This window comes from Pieris rapae, chromosome 9 (genome assembly GCF_905147795.1).
Source record: "Pieris rapae chromosome 9, ilPieRapa1.1, whole genome shotgun sequence".
Taxonomy (NCBI): Eukaryota; Metazoa; Arthropoda; class Insecta; order Lepidoptera; family Pieridae; genus Pieris; species Pieris rapae.
The window spans coordinates 2,156,700-2,179,647 of NC_059517.1; positions in this window are offsets into that span (position 1 = coordinate 2,156,700).

Genomic DNA, 22,948 nt, shown 5'->3' on the forward strand with positions numbered 1-22,948 from the left:
GATTTAATGAAATGATGAAATATGCGTTGTCATTCCTCGGAATATTAATTATGCGTAACTCTGTTGCCTTGAACAATTGGTAATTGGATGTGAGCCATGCCTCAAATTATTTCATATGAAAACGCGGTATTATGTAATCTATATATACTGTATATAACATATACATACATCTACTATGTATATAGTATAAAATAAATCGACGCAACCCTTTTAGGTATAGGCCAGATTAGGGCTTGCTGCTCAAACATTTAACTTAGCTTTAATACTTTTAAATTAATTAGCATCAACCGTAACTACAATTTTATTTATTTTTCAGTACAGCTTTACATATACACTGACTGACTGAACAATTCAAGTATTAAACCCTTAGATAATTAATAAATACCATTTATCAATAAAAGTACATCTTATCAAAGCTCTATATCAATTTGTACAACCAGTAAATTTGTTTAGTTTAATGCGTTTAGTTTGAAAGCGTGTCTGAGTAAAATATGTCTGAATTTATCAATCCTCTTGGACGTTTAAGCTAAATACTTGGGAGTTTTAGGCTCAAACTTTAGTAATTAAAACATAATACGGCCTTCAATTTATTTGTAAAGCAATAGTGGTTGGATATAACTGAATTTTGATTCGAAAGGAAGCCAGAGAGTTCAATATTATTAAGCAAAGAACATTACATAAGACCGCTTAATTAAGTTAAATTAAATATATTTATATATATATTATATATAAAGTTTAACACAAAAAATCAAATAAATTTTTTCCCCAACCGATTGTATTATATATGCAAACGTCGTTTTGCCATGTATATCATTCATAATAAAAAATAGGAGTTGATCGTAGAGGGGTGAAAATTAGGGGTTGTATGTATTTTTTAAATATCTGTATCATACAAAAATTTAATTGTTTTTTTAATCTCAAATTGAAAAAAAAATTAGGGTTCAATTACCCTTAAAATTTAGGGGGATGAAAAATAGATGTTGTCCGATTCTCAGACCTACACAAAATTACATGAAAATCAAGCCATTTCGGAGGAGTTTAATCACAAACACCGCGACACGAGAATTTTATATATTAGATTATAATATAAAAGTCTTTTCGCATTATCATTAAAAGTTTGGATTTTAAGGATATAATTCCAAATTCAAATAAGGAAAAGTGTTATTTTTATCTAGTATTCAAACGGTTATTAGGTATAACCTGTAATTTTAACGTACAAATGACTTATATGTACAAATAGTATTTCGTATGTCAAATATGTCTCAAAAAGGTCAATGGTTTCCGTATAAATCTACACTACCACCCTAAAACCCAATAATATTCGACTTCGTCCATTGTTACTTGGTTTTTAGTTTCAATAGCGACCATAATAAAGGCGGCTGAATAAATTATTATAATGAAAGGAGCTCTCCTGAGGGACTCGCAAATTATTTGCTTGCTCGTTATACGTGTTAATAAGTGTTTTGGGGACACGAACATAAAATTTAGGCCTCTTTTGCTACTAACTGCCAAGTGCTGTTAAATGTTTGACAGTTTTGTCACATTCAAAATTAGAACATTAACACAATTTTCGAAGTTTATAAAATTTTAATAACGAGAAAGAAATTTTTTAAAAGAAAGAATTCTAATCTCTATACGTGTATTTATAGATAAATGTTTACTAAGCATTCATAAGTAAATGTTTATGATAATAAAATAAACAAAGAAGAATGAAACAAAGATAATATTGAACTATCTGTACAAATAACAGACCTATAAAATACGCGTGTACTTTTACGCGGTAAAAAGAAATGTATGAATGATCTACTTAGATATCTTTCTCTAACTTAGATTTATTGAGCTCAAGTCTTAGTTCTATGACTTTTCTTTCTTACTAGTCATCTGCAATATAGTATTACTAGCTGACCTGGCAAACGTAGTTTTGCCATGTGTATCATTTATAATAAAAAATAGGGGTTGATCGTAGAGGGATGAAAATTAGGGGTTGTATATATTTTTTAATGCTGTATCATACAATTTTTTTTATTATCTAAAATTGAAAAAATAAATTTAGGGGTTGATTACCCTTAACATTTAGGGGGATGAAAAATAGATGTTATCCGATTCTCAGACCTACACAATATGCACACAAAATTTCATGAGAATCGGGAAAGCCGTATCGGATTTCGGATAACCAAACCATTTTAATATGTGAGCGTAGGAATCTGACATTACAGCACTCACTATAAGTTCTTCTTATTACGTTTTATTTCATCATATAGATAAAAATTGGTTGATTAAAAATCAACACAATATATGTTTGCCTGTTTGTTGGTTGCTTAAATTAAATACGCCAAAATTTAACAAACATAATATAATCCAATGCAAATTTTAAGAATTCAAAGCATATACGGTATTCCAATTATTTATTATGTTCAAAGATATTATAATAACTATAGATTTTAATGTCACTCATATATACATATTATATCCAACATCTTTTATTTACGTAAACTCTAAACCGTATTTACGTTATAAATTACGTTAACAATTTATATTACAACAACAGTAAAGACGATTCACGATTCTACTTTATATTTAACCCCTACAGTTGCCCTTATATTAGCAATACATAATTATTTAATTTCAACCTAATCTGGCCTTTATTTTACTGCAGTTAAAGGTCAATGTTCCTTGAAGGTATTCCCTGTTGTGATACAACGAAATAGTGATTTAGGATCCTCTCCCTTTGTTGAAAACCACGGTCCCTTGAATTTAGGTAAGGTGTTCGCGTTTATAGAAGATTGAAGTGACCGCAATTAGTAACTCGAGTTAAAGTAATTTACTCTAGGATGTTAGCTTACGTTTAAAACGATCCGGTGTAATTAATACAGAGTTATTTAAAAATAACGCAATAATCGCTCCAAATTATTCCTAGTATACAACTGATGGGAGAGGGATCTCTGCATGTAAAGCACATGTTAATTATAATTAAATTTATGAAATTGTGTAAGCAATATAAATTATTTCAAAAATGAATTTCTACTTCCATTTATAATTATATAAGATCCTACAGGAAAAAGCCCGTTTAATGAAATTCCAGAAATTTCTGTCTCTACCAATATTTTTTCCGTCAATTTTTGAATCTTGACTACCTTTAATATAAACATATTCTATACACATCTTTGAGGTAGCAAGTCACTTCTGACGCTTAAATAAAAATATACCACAGAATATGGATAAAGCGGTGATCGGTGTCCATTGGCAAATAGACTATTACAATAAACATACATTATCTATGCATGGATTCGAAATTAGAAAAACAAAATAAATTATTATGGACCCCATAACACGCTTCCATATTATAAAAAATTGCTTAAATTTAAACTCCCAAAAAATAATACATAAATTTAATCCTCGCTTTAATTGCGATGTGTAAAAGATCGAGAACCTTGAAAAAATAATAATCCCACTCTTAAAGAAAACAACGATTCATTTTAACACGAGCCAAATTTAATTGCTCTGTTGTTAAGAGAACGGACTTTTAATTGGTAAGGCGTAAAATTCATTAATTAAAACTATTCGTTCATTCTTTAATGATGGTGTCAGTGGCTTTTTAATTCGTCCCGGAACTCTATTAAAATTCAAGTGCGACGCCGAATTTTCGAGGGTAAAAATTCTGTCGACTTGCACAAACATAATGTTATTTCATGCTGAGTATTTCTTAAGGCGCGGTTTATAAATATCAGTTATTTAGTGAACAACACAGGCTGCATTACCTAGTCCTAACTATGGGTTGTTTTCCATTAAAGCAGATTCCACACATTCGAAATTGAAAGGGAAGAAACTATCTTAAATATATGTGAAGAATAAAACACAAATATGTTGCTGAAATATGTATTTTAAGAAACAATATTTAGAGTTTCTTATTTTACTTAAAAACAATCTCGACTTTAATTATATTTCTTTTTTAATCTGAAATGTACTACAATTTTTTTTTATCAACATTGCAAACAAAAAGAGATGACCTATAATCTAAGAAATATAATTATTACTTTTTATTTGAGAAAAATACGCAATATCTAATTCCCCATTTGTAGGCCGAGTTCGATATAATAATTTTTCTGTATGGTACCTGAAGAAGAGAACCTGATTCATAGTTTCAGAGCTATTGACTTTATAACACATCCCTTATTCACATTTCCTTTATCCCGTCGAAACAAGTGGTCCAAATATTTTGTTTGCGACAATTTGTCTTCGGGACCGGTACAATTGCGGTGTCCACATTCACGTAACGCAATGCTTCGTTTGTCACTTGTCATATTTCATGCTCCTTTGTCATGTTATACTGACATTTGTATGTTTTTTATCTGTATATATGTTATATTATGTATATAAAAATAAAAGAAATAATGTGTCGATAATTTTAAGACGTATTTTTAGAATTTAATTATATATATCATACTAGCGGATCGGATAGATTTGTTATGTACACACGTCTTACATACAAAAATATATCTAATAATGTATATCATTTTCAACTCCACTTGAACACACCAAAAATTTCATCAAAATCTGTCCAGCTGTTTAGAAGTTTAATTACTAACACATGCCACAGAATATTTATAATATCAGCCATCTGCCGAGCTGATTTGTAAATATAAACCACCCAAACGTATATAAAAAAAGAGTATTTGTATAAACTTAATGAGCGATTAATAATTTAGTGGGCAACTTCATTCTGTTAATTTTGTGTCACGGTGCGCGCGCATTGTAAAATTTCACTCTCATCAAATTTCCATAACGCGCCTAAAGTATAACTTCTAAGTATGTCTCACTAATACAACTTTAAAAGTAAATATTTTCTACCTTGATCGAGTCGAATTTATTGCCACATCTCGTCGGTTCTTTGCCTTGATTTGAGAATAATTTTTTTCCATCATGTGATGATAAATGAAATGAAAGTCGATCAAGTAAAGCCCAATCAAAATAGGGATACAGCAAATAAAGCGACTGTCGATCTTAAAGCCGTTGTTAATAGGGTTTGAATTTTAAATGATCGCTGCAGTGTGCTAATTCCCGTAGCTCGGAAATTTCCGAACAGAGGCTGGTTCTAAATCCTCTCATTACATCTAGGCCGTCCTAGCTATGGAATAAGAATACTAGGTAAGCTGGAATTTTGCACTCGTTGTCTGTGTCAGTGCTATGTGAATACCTTCGTTCATGTATAAACGTTGAGATTATGTGGTAAAAAACGTCATTGGAATTGAAAAAAAACAAGATTCAAGACCAATCATTTATTAGGCATATTAAAAAGGTACTTGTGCAAGTCAAAATTACAAGTTAAATATTAAATACAAAAAGGTAGTTTCATATAGAGAAGAATAGGCAAGAAACGACTATATTTCACTCTTTTAAAAGACTTTTACAATATTTTGTATACATTGATTTAGTATTTATATATAAAAATTATGTACCTCGAAAAAAAAAACGCTTAAAATTACAGAGTACCAGTGTTAGGTTATTAACATGTTGTTAAAAAAAAACAAATAATTATGAAATTGTGACTTTATTGTTTTTTTTGTAACGTTTTTCCATTAATCAGCTTCTTGGCTTTTATCAGATTTTATGAAACGAGCAATTAGGGAACGCAAATCCAATAATTTTTAATTCACCTCCGTAATTCGTTAACCACACTGCAGCAAGTTTTTAGCCCTTTTTAGCCAATACACACAGTGCGTCGTAACCAAGAGGCCTGAATGTTGTTGAAGTCTTATTTTGTATCGTACGGTTGATATTTTTCTCCGACGGTGGCAATTCCCAAATATTTGAGACTTCAGCATTTCATGTTAACCACGGCGCACCGCTGATATTTCACAGTGTTTTGTTTTGTAACTTTAATGTATTACTGCTCAGCAGTACCTGTTTTCATTCTGCTATGTCCTCACATTATCGCTTTTAGGTCTCTGTAATTATTTCACCAAACCACCGTTTAGTTATTATAATTGTCAAAATCGTCAAACCATATTATGTAATGAGTTTTTAATCTAATATTCAAATTTACTATCAATTAATTCAATTGGCAGTATCAAAAAAATATACTTTAGGAGCCTGTCTTTTTTAAAAATTGTCAGTACAGGTCAGAAATCCTAATATTTTCAGCTTCCTTTGGAAAATCTACCAATGCCTTTTTCACAAGATACAACATGAAAATTAATATTTGAACGCCTTGAACTATTTTGCAAAACCAATAATTCAAAACTTACAAGTGACGATAAAATAGAGATATTGCACCGGATAATATTTTCAGGAAATGGAGCGGAATAAATAAATTCCGCAGCAAAAGTTTAGTGAAACAATTCTCCGCGGTCGCTGACCAGTGAACAGCGCCATCTACATGCAATACCCGAAGGAGTCGGAGCATCGTTTACATCTGTACAGAGCACACATATTTTATCCTAGCTAGTGATGTGTTTATTCGATGGAACGATGCGAATTTAAAAATTAAATTAAAATAGTCTATATTCCAGTACTACATAATAAGGATTACATTAAATTTACACTGCATCTGACGGAGTAAAACCTCCTCCAAATTCTTCTACTTCGCCAACATTTTCTTCTTCCTAGCGAACCGTGGAATTGATTCCCGATGGGGGGTCTTCCCTAAGAGATACGACCTTCAACTATTCAAAATTCGAGCGTAGGTACTCCTCCCTCAAAGGCCGGCAACGAACCCACCAAAAATGTGTGTCTATGGGCTGCAATGACTGCCCTTTTGGACGTCCCGCAGGCTCATTTGCCCCACTATTACATTAAAAAAAAGGTTTCTGGTGGGTATCTTCCCCTATAGTTCTTTTTTGATATACCAAGTAGCTATAGATTGTTATCGTAAATATCGATTCCTCTCCCATCACTATATCAGTGAGACTCCGCTATTTCAGCTGTCAAGGCGCGGTTCCGTCTTGACGTGACCATATATCCACTGAATATCCACTTCAATCTTATAACACTCTTGTTTTATTCCATTCAACTGATACGAGAAATAGAAGTTGGCCTTTTGTCAACAGAATAGTTTAGAATTTGACTTTGGATTTATTGTTACTTGTAACTAAGTGATTTTCGATAATATTCAGTGCAAAGTGCAAATATATTTTGGATAAATATTCTTTAAATATTCCAATTTAATATGGTCTTGATGATAAAAAAAACAGATATGTAATGAAGAAAACAAATGAATAGCAGATCATCGGAAGAGAAAAATAAAACAAAATGTTTAAAGAACTTTATTTCTCATTACAAAAAACATATTTTATTTACATGAGAAACTTAATAATTATATGTATATATACGAGCGAGATTTGAGACGACAAAAAGTCAAAATTTTTGTCAACTACCATGCATCTTTATTGCTCTTTTGAATTTATCAAACACACAAATATTGCAAATTTTACTATACAATATACGTAATAGACTTCAAATAATTTATAGTCGGCTTCGGCAAGATAAGCAAACTCGCTCGACGAGTATTCCCATCTCCCATCTCATCAAAAATTACATCTCATGATGTAGTCAGCACTCAAAACTCCTATAACAATAAAAAAACCAATATATTAGTGGACCTGGGCGTCAGATTTCTATATGTGTATCATGTCAATCATTTGTCAATGTAATACGCGAAATAGTACGACCAACCAGGCTCCAGAAGATAGACCACTCCTTATATGGAAACTGTATTCGCTTTTACAACAAACTCCCAAGCGAAATTAGAGAATTATCATTAAATAAATCCAAAGCCCTCGTTAAACGTAAATTAATCAATAAAGCTTTTTACAAATTGGACGAATACTTAAATGATCCTTGGGATTAATTTGCTCCAGTTTTTTTTTTGTATGACTCAAAGTTTAGCAATTAAAAAGGCTGGCGGAAAGTTTCTTGCCAGTTCTTCTTGCCCGGTCTACACTCTTGACTTTTGATTTGATTTTGACTTTATTTTTTTACATTCATAAGTGTAATTGTTTACTTATATAAATAAAGATATTTTGAATTTGAGTTTAATAGGCCTGGAACACACGCCGTCGACTTTATGGTGCCAGACAAGACTCACGATGTTTTCCTTTACCGCACAGCAAGTGCGCATATAGTAATAAAGTCCATTGGTGCTCAGCCGGAGATCGAACCTACGACCTCAGGAATCAGAATCGCACACATAGTTACTGAGCCAACACTGGTTTTGCTCCAACTATATGTTTGTTTAAAACTTCGTCAACGAATTAAAGAAGTGACAGCTAATCATAGCTTTAATGAGAAAATTATATAATATACACTGACAATAAATTATGTACTAATATTAATTTAGTATAAATTAACCGTCGACATTTTCCTCTCAATAAGTGAAATTTCTGCACTCTCACTGCAAAATTTATTCATCGCTCCACCATTAGCACTTGATAAAATCCAATTAGTCCTCAATATTCGCTTATAAAATTCGATTCCGCGCAAAATAAGTACCCGATATTACGGTAAATTGTGATTTAAAAACTCCCCGTTTCCTCAAGATGTCGTATGTTCTGTGACAGGCGACATGCTTCGACTTACGTGGCGTTCAAATATTTATGTAAGAGGTTGAGTGACATACAGATGTGTAGAGTGTAAAGCTTTCATCGTCTAAAACATAAAGAAAAATGCAGATTTAATATACTTATTGGAGCTGGTGTCAGCTGCCATTGTCGTTATAATTTGATACAATGATATAAGTTTAAAACCGTTAAGTGGTCTGATTTGTCTGTTTCTATGTCTATAAATCAGCATAGAATTTGAGAGTCTGTTGTAGTAGTAAGTTCAGTCAGTATTATAATGACAATAGCAACCGACTCTATGGCCATTGCTCCGTATACTATATTATTACGCCAATGCTTATTCCCACGCTAAGCTTATTAATATTTACATTGGTCGATCAATAGATAATTTTTTTAATTTTTATTTTTAACGTTAATCTTATTTAATTAGATTAACTATTCTTTACCAGCTGACCCGCGAACTTCGTTTCGTTTAATATGTTTATTTATTTATTTCATTTTAAATTATCTAACAGCTTATACTTTTACATATTATAAGACAATACAGATAGCCAAAGCAGATAACATAGATAAACAATATAAGTATATAAAAGAGAAAACAAACAAATGCATTAACAGACAAAGATACATTCAAAAACTAAAGTAAACTGAAATTTAACATTTAAAAATAACAAATAATACTTAAAATTTTAAACTACTACTTAAACAAAATCAGAGTCTTCCCACTTCTTTAAGTACTTCTTGACATCTGTCTGTTTGAGGTCTAAAAGATCAATATCCTATTATATGTTATTTTAATTAACCTACTTTTTTAGGAGTTATCAACATATTGAACGTTTTGCTGTGCTATTGTAGAGACTGTTAGCTTTTAGAATAAACACTTGTTCTTAGGTTTTCTAAAATTTTTCTCTCCATAAAGAAACATAAATAAACCTTCCGCAAGAATACGTCCAACCGTCTTCAATTTTTGCGCCCAGCAATATATTTGCGCTATTATTTATTTAGATATATTCTTGATGTTGAATATTTTGACATTAATCAACAATTTCTTACAGTTTTACGATACGTATATAGTAATTTAAAACTTTTTCAGAATTCAATTCATGATTAAGTTAATTGTAGTAAAAAATCTTACGTACGCCATATTCATGGACCGTATGTTCACAAGTAGCAGATACATAAGACGACACCGCAATCTGCCACCGCCCAGAGGTTCTGTTAAAGAGCCGATCATCCGCCGACCTCCCCATTTCACTCCACGTTATATCCAACTCAGATTAGAGTTATTTGAGATTTTCATTTTATCAGCGTATAATTTGATTGGAGCTTATGCGTCTTATTGGTCGGATAAATTATTCCACTTTTCGAACATGAATTCACGCTTTGCTTATAAATGATTTCATGTTTATATATGGGATTGAATACTTTTGCAGATCTTTTATTTATATTTATCAGGTAATAAAGATGTTTATTTTATTTAAATTTGCTGATTTTATCATATGTTTTGTTTCTTTATTGCAATTATAATTCTTTACTGTTAACGAAATTAATAGACTTATTAAGATATTAGATTAATAGAGAAATTTGTTCTGTATAAACGTCAAATAAAAATTGTAAATTTTGCCATTCAAAGTGCCTTTATAATACTTATAAATGTAATCCATTCTCGACATATAATAAGAACACAAATATAATAAAAAGATATCCTTATTATATAATAAGATAATAATAAAATAATACTAGGAAGGTACATATGACTTCTCTTCCTACGATGAATACTACGCGTGCTAGCATTGATCGTAGCAGAATACATTGGGCTACAAACTACGCAACGAAAAGATCCGTAATGCGTACTTTATATCGCTCAAAAAGTCTTTATTGTTTGTGTCTCATATTAATCTTCCTAGAAGTATTAGAACACTCCCGTGTAATGCTTTCAAGAAGGAGAATCATTTTTTAAAGACCTGAGAGGTGCCTTTATAGTGTGGGCGAGTATTTACTCGACAAGTTTAACAACAATTATAAATAAGTTAATTTTGCATCTTATGGTGCGGATTTTAATTCTTTCTAATCCCAGCCCCCCTTAGCCAAGATACGTAGTTAAGCATCTGTAGATTCAAAGTCCAACATAGCTAGCGTAATTGTATGTGATTTGTGAGTTTATATCTAGATAGTTTGAATATTTAAAAATCCATTGGTGGCGAAATTTTATTATAACCGAATTAATCACTTCAGTTTAAATCCAACTCTTAGTAGGTACGGTACGGTAAGGATTTCGCCATTTTAACTGAACATAAAACACTTTACGGCTCGATAGTTCGAATAGTTTTAAGGCTGATTACGTGACGAAATCCGGTCTTATCAGCCAATCGAAACCCAATCTTAAACTTAGAAGTTCGTTTAGATTAACTGCATCAATGGTTTAACGATTGGACTTGCCGAGTTTTTATACCCTGAAACTTGTTTATGACTCTATAAACTTAGTTTGAGTTCTAGATCTGCGGAATAGTAATCTGATTTTAAGTAGAAGTGAACATTAAAATGTGTTTTATACAATTTTTTTTATAAAACAGTGGGCAAACGGGCAGGAGGCTCACCTGATGTTAAGTGATACCGCCGCCCATGGACACTCTCGTTGCTAGAGGGCTCGCGAGTGCGTTGCCGGCCTTTTAAGAATTTTTACGCTCTTTCCTTGAAGGACCCTAAGTCGAATTGGTTCGGAAATAATTTAGCGGGCAGCTGGTTCCACAAAGTGGTTTGTAAAGAAAGCCTTTATTTATTTATTTATTCCACTACATTATTCCATCTTAACAGTTACTACTAATTCGATAGAACGATAGAAAATAATACCCACATTAATTATTATTAGTTTAATTTGTGTTATATGCTATTTTGTATGTATTTATATTTTTTGACGTAGTATGCAGTAAATAGTTGGCTCTAATAGGTGTTGGCTCTAGTAGGCTCAAGTGGCTTGGGATATGTGCTTCGTATGGCCGACGACAGAAGCTAAATGTCCTTATTGTACGTATAACCTGTTGCAAGAGAAAACCCGGCGTTAGTGGGATGCTGTTAGAAGCATCGACAGACGCTAGAAGCACTCAATAAATTAAGAAAATAATATACTTGAGGAAGATAATTCCCAAGAGAGGGTGTATAGCCAATGATAATGATGCTGTAAATGAATTTAAAAAATATCTCTCAATATGTGCGCCTTGTCTTGGCGGAAGAAAGTTTTCGCCTATGCCTGGCAGTATTAACCTTTCTCTCTTATTTTCAAAGGAGGATTTATCGTATTATTACTTTATTATATTGATGATTATATAAAAATGGCTCCTTGTATTAAAGATTCCTCTTTTTATGTGGCATATATTATAAATATTGCATTCGGGCCTTAAAACAATAAACATGTTAAATATTGAACTTGAACATGTGTAAAGCGTCACAAACCAACAATGGGCATGAAGTGGCGGACGCAACCGCCGGTCGGGAAGCGGATAAGGCTCTGTTGTTACCACATAAGAAATATAATAATCTATACTAATATTATAAAGAGGAAAGGTTTGATTTTTTGTTTGTTTGTTTGTTTGTATGAATTGAATAGGCTCCGAAACTACTTGGCAGATTTGAAAAATTCTTTCACTGTTGGAAAGCTACATCATTCCTCAGTGACATAGGCTATATTTCATTTTCAAAAAAAATAGGCATCCTTACTAAAATTACGATAACATTAACATTTGTTTATTATTTGATACAATTCTAACAGATGTCGCTGAGTTAAAGGTAGTTTAGTTTAGGTCCGTGTCGTGGTACCAACGTTTCACATAAGTTCTCCTACGGTTTCCCTTGATTAATTTACTACTATATAATATAACAAAAACCTTAGCCACAGCAACGCTTGGCCGAGTCTGCTAGTAATATTAATATAGATAATAAGGCGATTGTTGGTGGCGCCTTAGGGTTTTAGTGGGTATGCACAATAGCGAGTCCCATATAACCCTTCCGGACCAAGCAGTCGCGCCTCGGAAGGGTATGCGCGATGCAATTCCCCAAGTAAAAAAATGGGTGAAGCGTACTCAAGCGTTATATACATGTACGAAAATATACGAGATAATAAAATCAATTTCTATTTTAAAGTAATGGAGACAGCAGATTTTTCTTACAAAAAAAGGTCACTTTTATCCTCATTCTACAGATGACACAAATGATTTGCTCTTTAAGTATAATCTCCGGAAAATCTGATAATTGGCAAAGACTTTTCTCAGAATGTAGATATTCAGGAGGCCATTTTCATTTTCCCTTTTAGTTTATCTTCATCATCTGATTGTGTTCTAAATCAAAAGAATTTGTATTGATCTTATTTTGGACGTTTCTACAGCCACACAACCAACCCTGGAAGCCTGTTTTTGATGCTTTTGAAACACTTATTTCAATACCTCTTTTGACTTCGTAACGAGCTAACATTTCCACCTCACCAAGGAAACCAGTTAGTCGGCCCATCAGGCCCAGAAAACAAAACACTTTCTGCTTATTTATGGACATCACGACACATCGAGTGTCAATGGGCGGCGGTATCACTTAACATCAGGTTAGCATCCTGCCCGTTTGCCCCCTGTTCTATAAAAAAAATCATTTATTTTGCTTTAAAGAACTGCTTAATGCAATTTTATTGTTTTTTATTTATTCTTATTATTACTGTGTAGATTTAAAAAAATATTTTAAAATATTTACGAAATGAACCCATTACTTGATCTTCACTTAGTATAATCATTTAATAAAACGTCGACCCCCTGAAACAATTTTCGTAATTTAACAGCTCGCTAAGATCTTGCATTAAGATAGAATGTAAAATTTATTCATTGACGAGAAAAAGGCGCGAAAGCCTGCCAGATTCAATTTGAATGACGTAATTTCCTTTCTAAATACCTAACAAGATTATTTTAGACTACTTATATGTCACTTCTAGCAATTTTCTCATTCTCCTGAGCCGCACCAAATTCACTTTTTGTCTATGTAAAGAGTGCAATATCTATGTCGTAATTTTAATGCATTTGCTTGATAGATACAGTATATTACTTAATTCAATTAATTATATTATACCAATGTATTCCAGGAATACACTGCAGTCTATGCACATACGACACAAAGCTTATGTGTATTTGTGAAGTCTAGCATGTAATTAAAGGACAATTCATATATAACTAGTGTAATAATGCCTTAATATCTTTAATATTAGACAATAGTCATTGTTTTATAATTTAATTACGAACATCAAGTAAAACAATAAATATATAAATAAAAAAAAATTAATACCATTACTAAATTACTGCCAGTAGGTGATATAATCATTATAATACTCTTAATCATAGTCAAATGGTTACCTGTCAACTTTTGACTGCTATTGTTGATACTTAAAAAATGCGATGTAATCAATCACAATAATATGGTTATGATTTATGGGTTATTAAAGACAATAAACCAAAGACATAATTAAAACCATTTCTTAAAGAAAAAATCATGTGTAAGCTATTAGTGGTATAAAGATAAAAAAAATTGGTCCACCACATGTCTTTTATATAAATTATTCACAGTGTTGAGTATTGTTCAATGTTTTTAGGGAGTTCAAATCAGTTTTTTGCTTTTCCCAGTCACTAGTATAGTTTTCAGTAAAGTTAGATTAACCACAATGAATATTGTATATAGAAGGTAATGTTTGTTTTGAGTCAAATAAAGTAATTTTTAATTTAATTTAATTCATAATAATAATAATATAAAATTAAAAATTCATTAAATTGAAGTCTGCAAAAAAGTAGATCAATGAGGCTGTACCTAGGTAACACTGAATATACTTTAATTGTTTTTCGAAGTAGTCTCCGGAATCTCTGGAACCACTGAGAAAAGCAGCGGGCCCATTCTCCATTAGGGGTCTGTTCTATGACATTTTCGTACGCTTACAGTGCATCTTCAGGGCTGTTAAAGCGAATACCTTGAATTGTATCTTTAGTTCTTGGGAATAAATGAAAGTTGCAGGACGCGGGCTCAGGATTGTATAGCAGATGACTAATTATCTTGCCATAGTCAAATATTCAACAGCCCGTTTTTCGGAGTGCGCTGAAGCATTGTCGTGGTGAAGGAGGATCCTTCTTCGAGGGCGCTGCAGTCGAATTATTTCCAAGACAACAGGCAAAAAGCAATTGACATACCTCTGCTATACCTGTCCCTCCATCTTCAGCACAACTGTCGCGAAATGTCCTTTCCGACCAAAGAATGAGGCAATCATATTTTTTCCTTGATTTCTTTCTTTTTTTATCCTGAAAAAAATACCCACTGAGCTGATTGACCTTTGATTTCGGGTCCGTAGCAATATATCCAGCTTTCATCACCTGTGACGATGTCAAATACAGCATTTGAGTCACCGCCGTTGAACTTATGTAACATTTGGAGACACCAGTCCATGCATAAGGTTAAAGTATGGGGAATCCGTCTGGTACAAAGCTTCTCGACGCCTAAATTTTCGTTTAATACTTTTTCAACTTGAATCATACCAATGCCTAGGCTTGCCCGTATCTGGTGCTGGGTCACACTCTTATCTTCCTCTATCTTGCGTCGCACAGCACTGATGTTATCTTCAGTAGGCGCTGTTAAAGGACGTCCTTCACGCGCGTAACATTTTCAGTGTTACCTACGTATAAAGTAATTGTTTAAAACTTTCATTAACATTAATTTACAATCTTCGAAACAGGTGGAATGCGCTAAATTAGTTTTCAGTGTTTAATTATTACTCACCTTAACAGCTCTAGAACTATTCATCCAGCTTATTTTAATAGCTTTAGAACTAAGAAGTTTGCTGAATAGGAAATGCTTTGTGGTTTAAGAGATAGCTTTGAGTTTTAAGAAAATGTAGTTTCATTTTAAGAGTTGGTAACTAATTTTAACTTTAAATCGTATTACAAAACGTAATTATAATGATTTCCATAAAGCCCACATAGTCCAGAAGAAACACTGCTCGGAAGCAATTATAGCATCGAATAGCAGGTCTTGTTCTTCTATTCTATCTGAAGTTACAATCGCTAGAATACAATCTTTAATGCGCACAACAATATATACATTTCGTTCGATTGTGATTGGTCTAACGGAAGTAATGCGATTTACATGGCAGACAACGGGCAGGAGGCTCATAGCTGATGTTAAGTGATATGGACACTCACATTGCCAGAAGGCTCGTAGTTGGCATTTTAGGACTTGGTACGCTACCTTTTCTTACCTTTTTTCTTACCTTGAAGGACCCTACATTGAATTCAGGAAATACTACAGTGGGAATCTGGTTCACACAGTGGTAATGTGCGCAGAAAAAACTCCCTTGAGAAACGCTCAGTTATAAAATTGGATCGAACGCAGCGTGCAACCGTATACATTTTCAACCCCTACTACAATAAAAATAAATAAACTTAAGTAAAAAAGGGGGGACATGACAAGAGGAACAGAAAAGTTGAGCAAGAAAGTACTAAACTGGTGCCTAAGGTACCATAAACGCAAAAGAAGAAGACAATTTACAAGGTGTATGGACCATATTAAGGAAATAGCAAGTGGCAGTGGCACAGTGTAGACAGGAATGGCGGCATTTGGCCTCTGCCAAAAAAGAGCACACAGATATAAAAAATATAAAAAAATAAAAGAATGAGATGATAGAAATAAATAGGTCTTTAAGTTTAAAAGTGTCTCAATAAAAGGATTTTATTACTAAGGCTGCTATTGTTTTAAATAAAGACAATCGAAAGCCCACGGAAAACCAAGGTGAACCTGCATATATTTTATTGATTTATTTATTAACAGTTTGTTGTAAAAACATCATACAATTGGCTTGAATGAAAAAACTGGACGCCTTATCACTGTCGAGCGAAAAAATACCTGTGTCAGGGTTTCCTGCTCTTCCATAAACAAACTTAAGTATAAATTACTTAACATAATTACATTATTTAACCTTATTTTATTTGTATGGGTGCAAATGTGTGAGTGAGTGAATCAGTGAGTGAATGAATAAATAAAAAAATAAAAATAAAAAAAAGCATAATGTTTTTATGACGGCCAGAAGCTCTTACACTACCAGCTTTCTTATTTACAACTCGCTAAGTATTTCATTATCTTTATTGTGCCTTTATACGACTGGAATTCGTTTTGCGTAAAAAGATTTTTCACTTGAAAGAAAAGCTACATAATATCGCGATATTAAAATTAAATTTTGCTAAAGTGATATTGCAGATTTTTCTGTTTTACGTACTTTTTGTGTACTATATATTTTTATATAGTATAAACATAGCTGGTGCAGCCGCAGAGCAGGCGAAAAATAATAAAATAAGATTTTTGTCACCAAATTCAATTTTGTTTCCTTAGGATATGGGACTCTTGGGCTGTGATGTTCACACACACACACACACAGACGCTAATTAAATCTAAGTTAGCGCCTGGTAGATAGTACCGGTGACCACAGCTGGTGATTTCTTCGCTCAACGAATAAGTATCGCAATACAGCAAAAAATGCTTGAAAAATGCGCACAGGGAGCAAACTTTTTAAATTTTCTTTTTATTAATTTTATTATTAGTATGTAGGTAAAGAAAATTGTAAATACTGTAGTTTATCGTTATTATTACTGATTTTTATCAATATTATGTATATATAATAGTATGTAACAATATTTTGCCTTATAATTGAATGTATAGTGTGTGTGATTGTGTTAGTGTGTACCATACTATGGACGCAAACTCTAAGGAAACGAATACTATGGAAAAGAGCTGACTGAAAGTATTTGCTCGAATAAAGCAAAATTGCACAATTACGACCTTTCATAACCTAAAGTTCAGTTTGTTAGGATAATTTTAATTAAATTATCAAGGATACTTTAAACTTTTTGTAAATCTTTCTTATTCTTCTTTCAAATTGTGTTTATACTGCAATGTGAAGAGAGGTAAAGTATTAAAATGCAACTTGACTGTTTTCATAAGATTTTTTTAATGTAAGATAAGAGATAACCACAATAAAATTTACATGACAAATCCATTTGTATGCTTAGTTAAATATAAAAGGACGTTTTTACTACTTTTTACATATGTTTTTAATAGAAAATTTCTCATAAAATCGCTTAGTAGCAGGCTAATGCGGCAAAGCAATCAGCCTTTGATGTGTTTAAATCCTAATTTAATGCCTTTACACATCTTCGCGACACACACGAAAACTTTAATCAGTCTTATTACAGTGTTTATCTACTTATTCATTTTGTTTTCCAAAAAAACTTCCAAAAAAATTTTCAGATTAAACCAAGCTCTCTAAGAGCAGTGTTGGCCTAATGGCTTCAGCGTGCGAATGTCATACCTAAGGTCGTAGGTTTGTTCCCGGGCTGTGCACCAATGGACTTTCTTTCTATGTGTGCATTTAACATTTGCTCGAACGGTGAAGGAAAACATCGTGAGGAAACCGACATGTCTTAGGCCCAAAAAGTCGACGGCGTGTGTCAGGCACTGGAGGCTGATCACGTACTTGCCTATTAGATTTAAAAATGATCATCAAACAAACTCAGAATTCTGACGCCAGAACCTAAAGAGGCTGTAGCAGCACTGAAAAAAAACTAAGCTCTAATTAACATGTAGCTTTAGCGGTAACTTTCAATCCGCAGTTCGAGTCACGGCTGTGCATTTATTATTTCATAAGATTAACAATAAGCAATTCCCCTATAGTCAAGATATCGTTAGGAAATCGGCAAGTCAAAACCGAGTCGACGACATGTGTGAAGCACTGAAACCTACACTTAATAAATTTATTAAAAAACGTATCCAATCTAAGACCCATATAGGATTTATTATTAAATGTAGGTTAATTAAAATACATTACTTTAAAAAAAAACTAAATAATTGCGAGGCCATACTAATCCAGGTGTACAGAATGAAATGGAAAACTTTGAACAATGATCTTAGTCAAATTTCTCGTTAAGGAACTTTTGAAATCTTTAGAACTTTGAATTCGAGTAACAAGTGCTTTGCCATTTGCGGCTTCTTCTATCGCGTATAAATGAGGCTTTGCTCAATTTCAATTAATTTCTGTGTTTTTTCTAAGTCCCTGATAGCTGTAATCTGTAATCACGTCTTTAAGTGATAAGAAAAACAACAAAATTTGTCATAAGTGATGCTTACAACTGTTCTTATACATAACCAAAAAGTCAGTAATCGACTTTAAATTATAATACATGTGTGAAAAAAGCATGAAAACTAAGAAGACGCCTAACTAACCACACAATCGAGTACCCCGCAATATCGCAGCACACAACTCACTAGGGTCTCTTTGTATTCCTTATTATGACTTTGTATTTATAAGAATCCGCGTAGGTCCGCCAAGAATACGCTAACTTAAGCTAATAATTATGTTGGAATAAAAACAAATAATTTAAACAGCAAGGTTTTTAAAACGGCGACGAAAGGTCTCACTTTTTTTTATCAGCTTTATTGTAAATCCGTTGCAATATGATAACAGGAGCGTTAAACGATATTTATTGGTAAAAGCATTGTCAAAATGCTGTTAAATAATTTATTCATAAAAAGTAACACAATGTACACTTATGAACGCCAAAAATACATTAAATGCTTTTAACTTTTTGTTTTACAAAACGAAATTGTCAATGTATCAAATAAATGAAAGAAATAATTTTATATACAAACAAAATCACAAAATACAGACGGATATTTTTTTTTCTTTTAACTGTCCTATATACAGATCTACGAACTAACTTTTGTTCAACAGCACAAAGGTTTTCTAATTAAAATTCAATACATACTCTATTATTAGTATTCTACAATTCGAGACTTAATGAAATTCATGCGATGTGCACGCATCAAGAGACATTCTAATCGTGAACATCATACGTTCCTTGCGAAATGCACACAGACTGTACAAGACAAGTCATTAGTTGAATGTGCGATATAAGGCTGGGTTAATTCCAATATTCACATAACTCCTACGTGATGAGGAGCGTCTGCAGATATCCGTCCTTGCGTTTCTAAATACGCAGACTTCAATGTTTAATCGCTTTCATTGTCACTGCTATTTTCTTCTTAAATGCCGATAACCTCATTGTACCTGCAAAACATAGATAAAGGAACGTAAAAATAGTGAAAATATATTGATAACTCTAATATCTTCATAAATGGTAAGTATCTATGTATTTATGTGTGATGCTTCCACAGACAAACACACATACACAGACGAACTGACAGTGAAACTTGTGTAGGGGCTTCAAAAATGGGGTTGAATATCGTCAGGAAACCGATATAACTCACACTAAAATTCAATTCCTTTCAGGTACAGATCCCACCACCTCTTTGCTTATATAGAAAATTCACGATTTCACAATTATTATTTACTTACATAATTTCTTATATCGATTGAATTTTAGATATTGTAGAAATAAGAAACCATTCTTCAGTGTTCCAATGTAGTATCTGAAGGTTGAGATTTAAAACACCTCTTAAGGTATTTTGAAACGCATTTTTTTTATAGAACAGGAGGCAAACGGGCAGGAGGCTCACCTGATGTTAAGTGATACCGCCGCCCATATACACACTCTATGCTAGAGGGCTCGCGAGTGAGTTGCCGGCCGTTTTATTATGCGTATAAAAAGTACACATGAAGTTTTAAAAATCGTTTAAAGTGAACAGAAATCTAATATACTTATTTCTAATTTTATTAATGTCAAACGAAATTAAGCAAATCGAAAAAAATATTCCATCCATAAATAAGTTTAGTTAGCATAAAATTAAAACTCACTCACAATAAGTACTCGACATAACTGCATTTACATAAATTGCTGGAGGAGACAGAAATGGAATCCCTGATGAAACTCTAATAGCACTGCATTTACAATCAAACTAATTCCACTACTGGGTACATGCAAATTTGGCTGTCCAGGCCTCATCTTACCTCTAAGAATAGACGGCACTTTGTAATATTAACAGTAGTTATTCTGGTATCATCTGCATTACAAAGCAGATACATATAAATTTGACATTTAGACTCGACACTTTGCTTTAAAAATACAGGAACGTCAAGATAGAGTTTTAATATTGTTTAAAAATACAGAAAAAAGAAACAAATCAAAACGTTAAAAAGTCTAAACGACTGTAATTTTTAGTCATAAAAGTTCAGTATATTAAGTTCCATCGTTCTCCTTATCTTACAGGTCGATTATAATGCGTGAAAGATTCGTGTCTATTTTTAAAATTACGAAAAATCCAAAAACAGCAATACATAGATAGAAAGATAGCTTCCTTCTATACGTATTTCCATAATCTCTAAAACACAACCGCATATAAAAAAATATATTAAAAAACAAGTAAATCATCTAAACATATATATTAAAAAAACTGGTAATATAATTTATGTTAGGGCGAATAAACATAGGCCCGCAAAGTTCTAAGTTAATCTTTTGTGAGGGAACAATGATGTAGTGTGCTAGTTCTTTGTGTAAAATTGTTTAAACTCAGTCTATTTTGTGGCTTCCGTAACACAAAAGAGATCGCTTACGTCTTTTGTAAATAGCATTTTGTTAAATGAAACAGTTTATTTAGGTTTATATTTAAAGTGGAAAACATATACTTTCCAGTTAAATAATTCCTGCTTTTCTTTTTACCTGCCACTTGCATCAAAAAATCGCTCATAGTCTGGCCTAATTACTTAAGACTTCTAAGAAGTGACATCAACAAACAAGAAACAAAGACAAGCAATGACGGAGAAAGAGATCGTGCACGCCGTTAACCAATCACAATCAAACAAAACGACATCATGTCAATATTTTTTCCATGGCCCCCAGTATCTCTGGTCAGTCGTAAATACTCCCACTGGACTGAAAATGAAGTTTAGCTGGCATTGTTATATGTGCTATATTCGAATGGGAAATTTTAAAGGATTAATTTCATTCTTTTTCTAACCTAATACTTATATTTTTTTGTATTTAACAAAAACATACTCTTGAATATAAAACAAGATAAAAACCTAAACCTTTTGAAATAAATACCTAATGAATATTGCGACTCCGTCGGTATGTTATGAAATAAATCAGTCTCAAATGCAAGATTATTTACGGTACGAAATACGTGCGTGAATGTAGCCTCACTTGCGCCCAAACCCTACATCACCTATCTCAATCCATTTTTGACTATTTGAGGTGGTTTATTGGGATGCAGATAGGAGATCGACTGACTGCCACGGTCTGATCTTAGATTTTTTTCAATTTGAGATTGTGTATTAATTATTGAGATCGGGCGTTAGTTTATACGTCATAACGTACGTTAAATGTCAGTTTTTAAGAAATTAAAATTAATATTTCTGAAGAATATCAGAAGCAAAAATTTGTATCGAATAGATAATATTAACAGAAATTCTTGTTGCGCGTTACAAAATATTTGGAGAATTTATCTTTCATTTTTCACCAATGTTGTGATTATTTTCATTTGTTACGTAACAAATATTTTTGAATGAATTTTGATAATTGTAAAACAATGGTCCAGAAAGAAATGCTTTAAAGTGTTACAGATATATTAAAACTCCTAAATCAGTATAGTGGAATAAATTGAAATATTTCCCGTATTCCTGTGGAGCCTGTTACGACACACCCAGCCGACCGGAAATGCGAAGGCATTCGAGGTTTCCCGTTTCAATATGAATTTCCAGTTTATTCATTTCAAGATTTTTTTATTTTAATTTTCAACATGTTGTGGGTATGCTGAATATTATGTTTGTTAATTATTATTATATTATTTTACAAAAGTCAAAAGAGTATAATCACGCGTTTTTTATACATTGATGTTACGGTTATAAAAGATTTTTGTGCATTTATAATTATTTTTAACATTTAAATTTACGCAGAATTTACGGAAGGTCGTAGGTTCGATCCCCGGTTTTGCACCAATGGAATTCTGTCTATGTGCCCATTTAACATTCGCTCGAATGGTGAACGGTTTACCTTCATCGTTATCGTGAGGAAACTGGCTTGCCTATTAGATTGACAAATGATCATAAAGTAGATTCAGAAATCTGATGCCCAGACCTCAAAGGATTGTAGCGCAACTGATTTATTATTAAATTTATAACAACAGCGGTAAACATCAGTTATGCACTATTTTGTTGTATTTTTTATCACATACAGAAGTAAAAACTGATGTGACTGACTGTATACTATTTCTTTCATTCTGTATAGAATTTTATCAGACTGCCATGGTGTTAAGCCTCTTTTACGTCTTACATTTTAATATCTCGGGCTTATACGATTGCAGCGCCACTGATTTATTTTTATTTATTTACTAAAAATAAACAGAACAATTTAAATGATGGAACAGGTTATGAAGTGAAACTT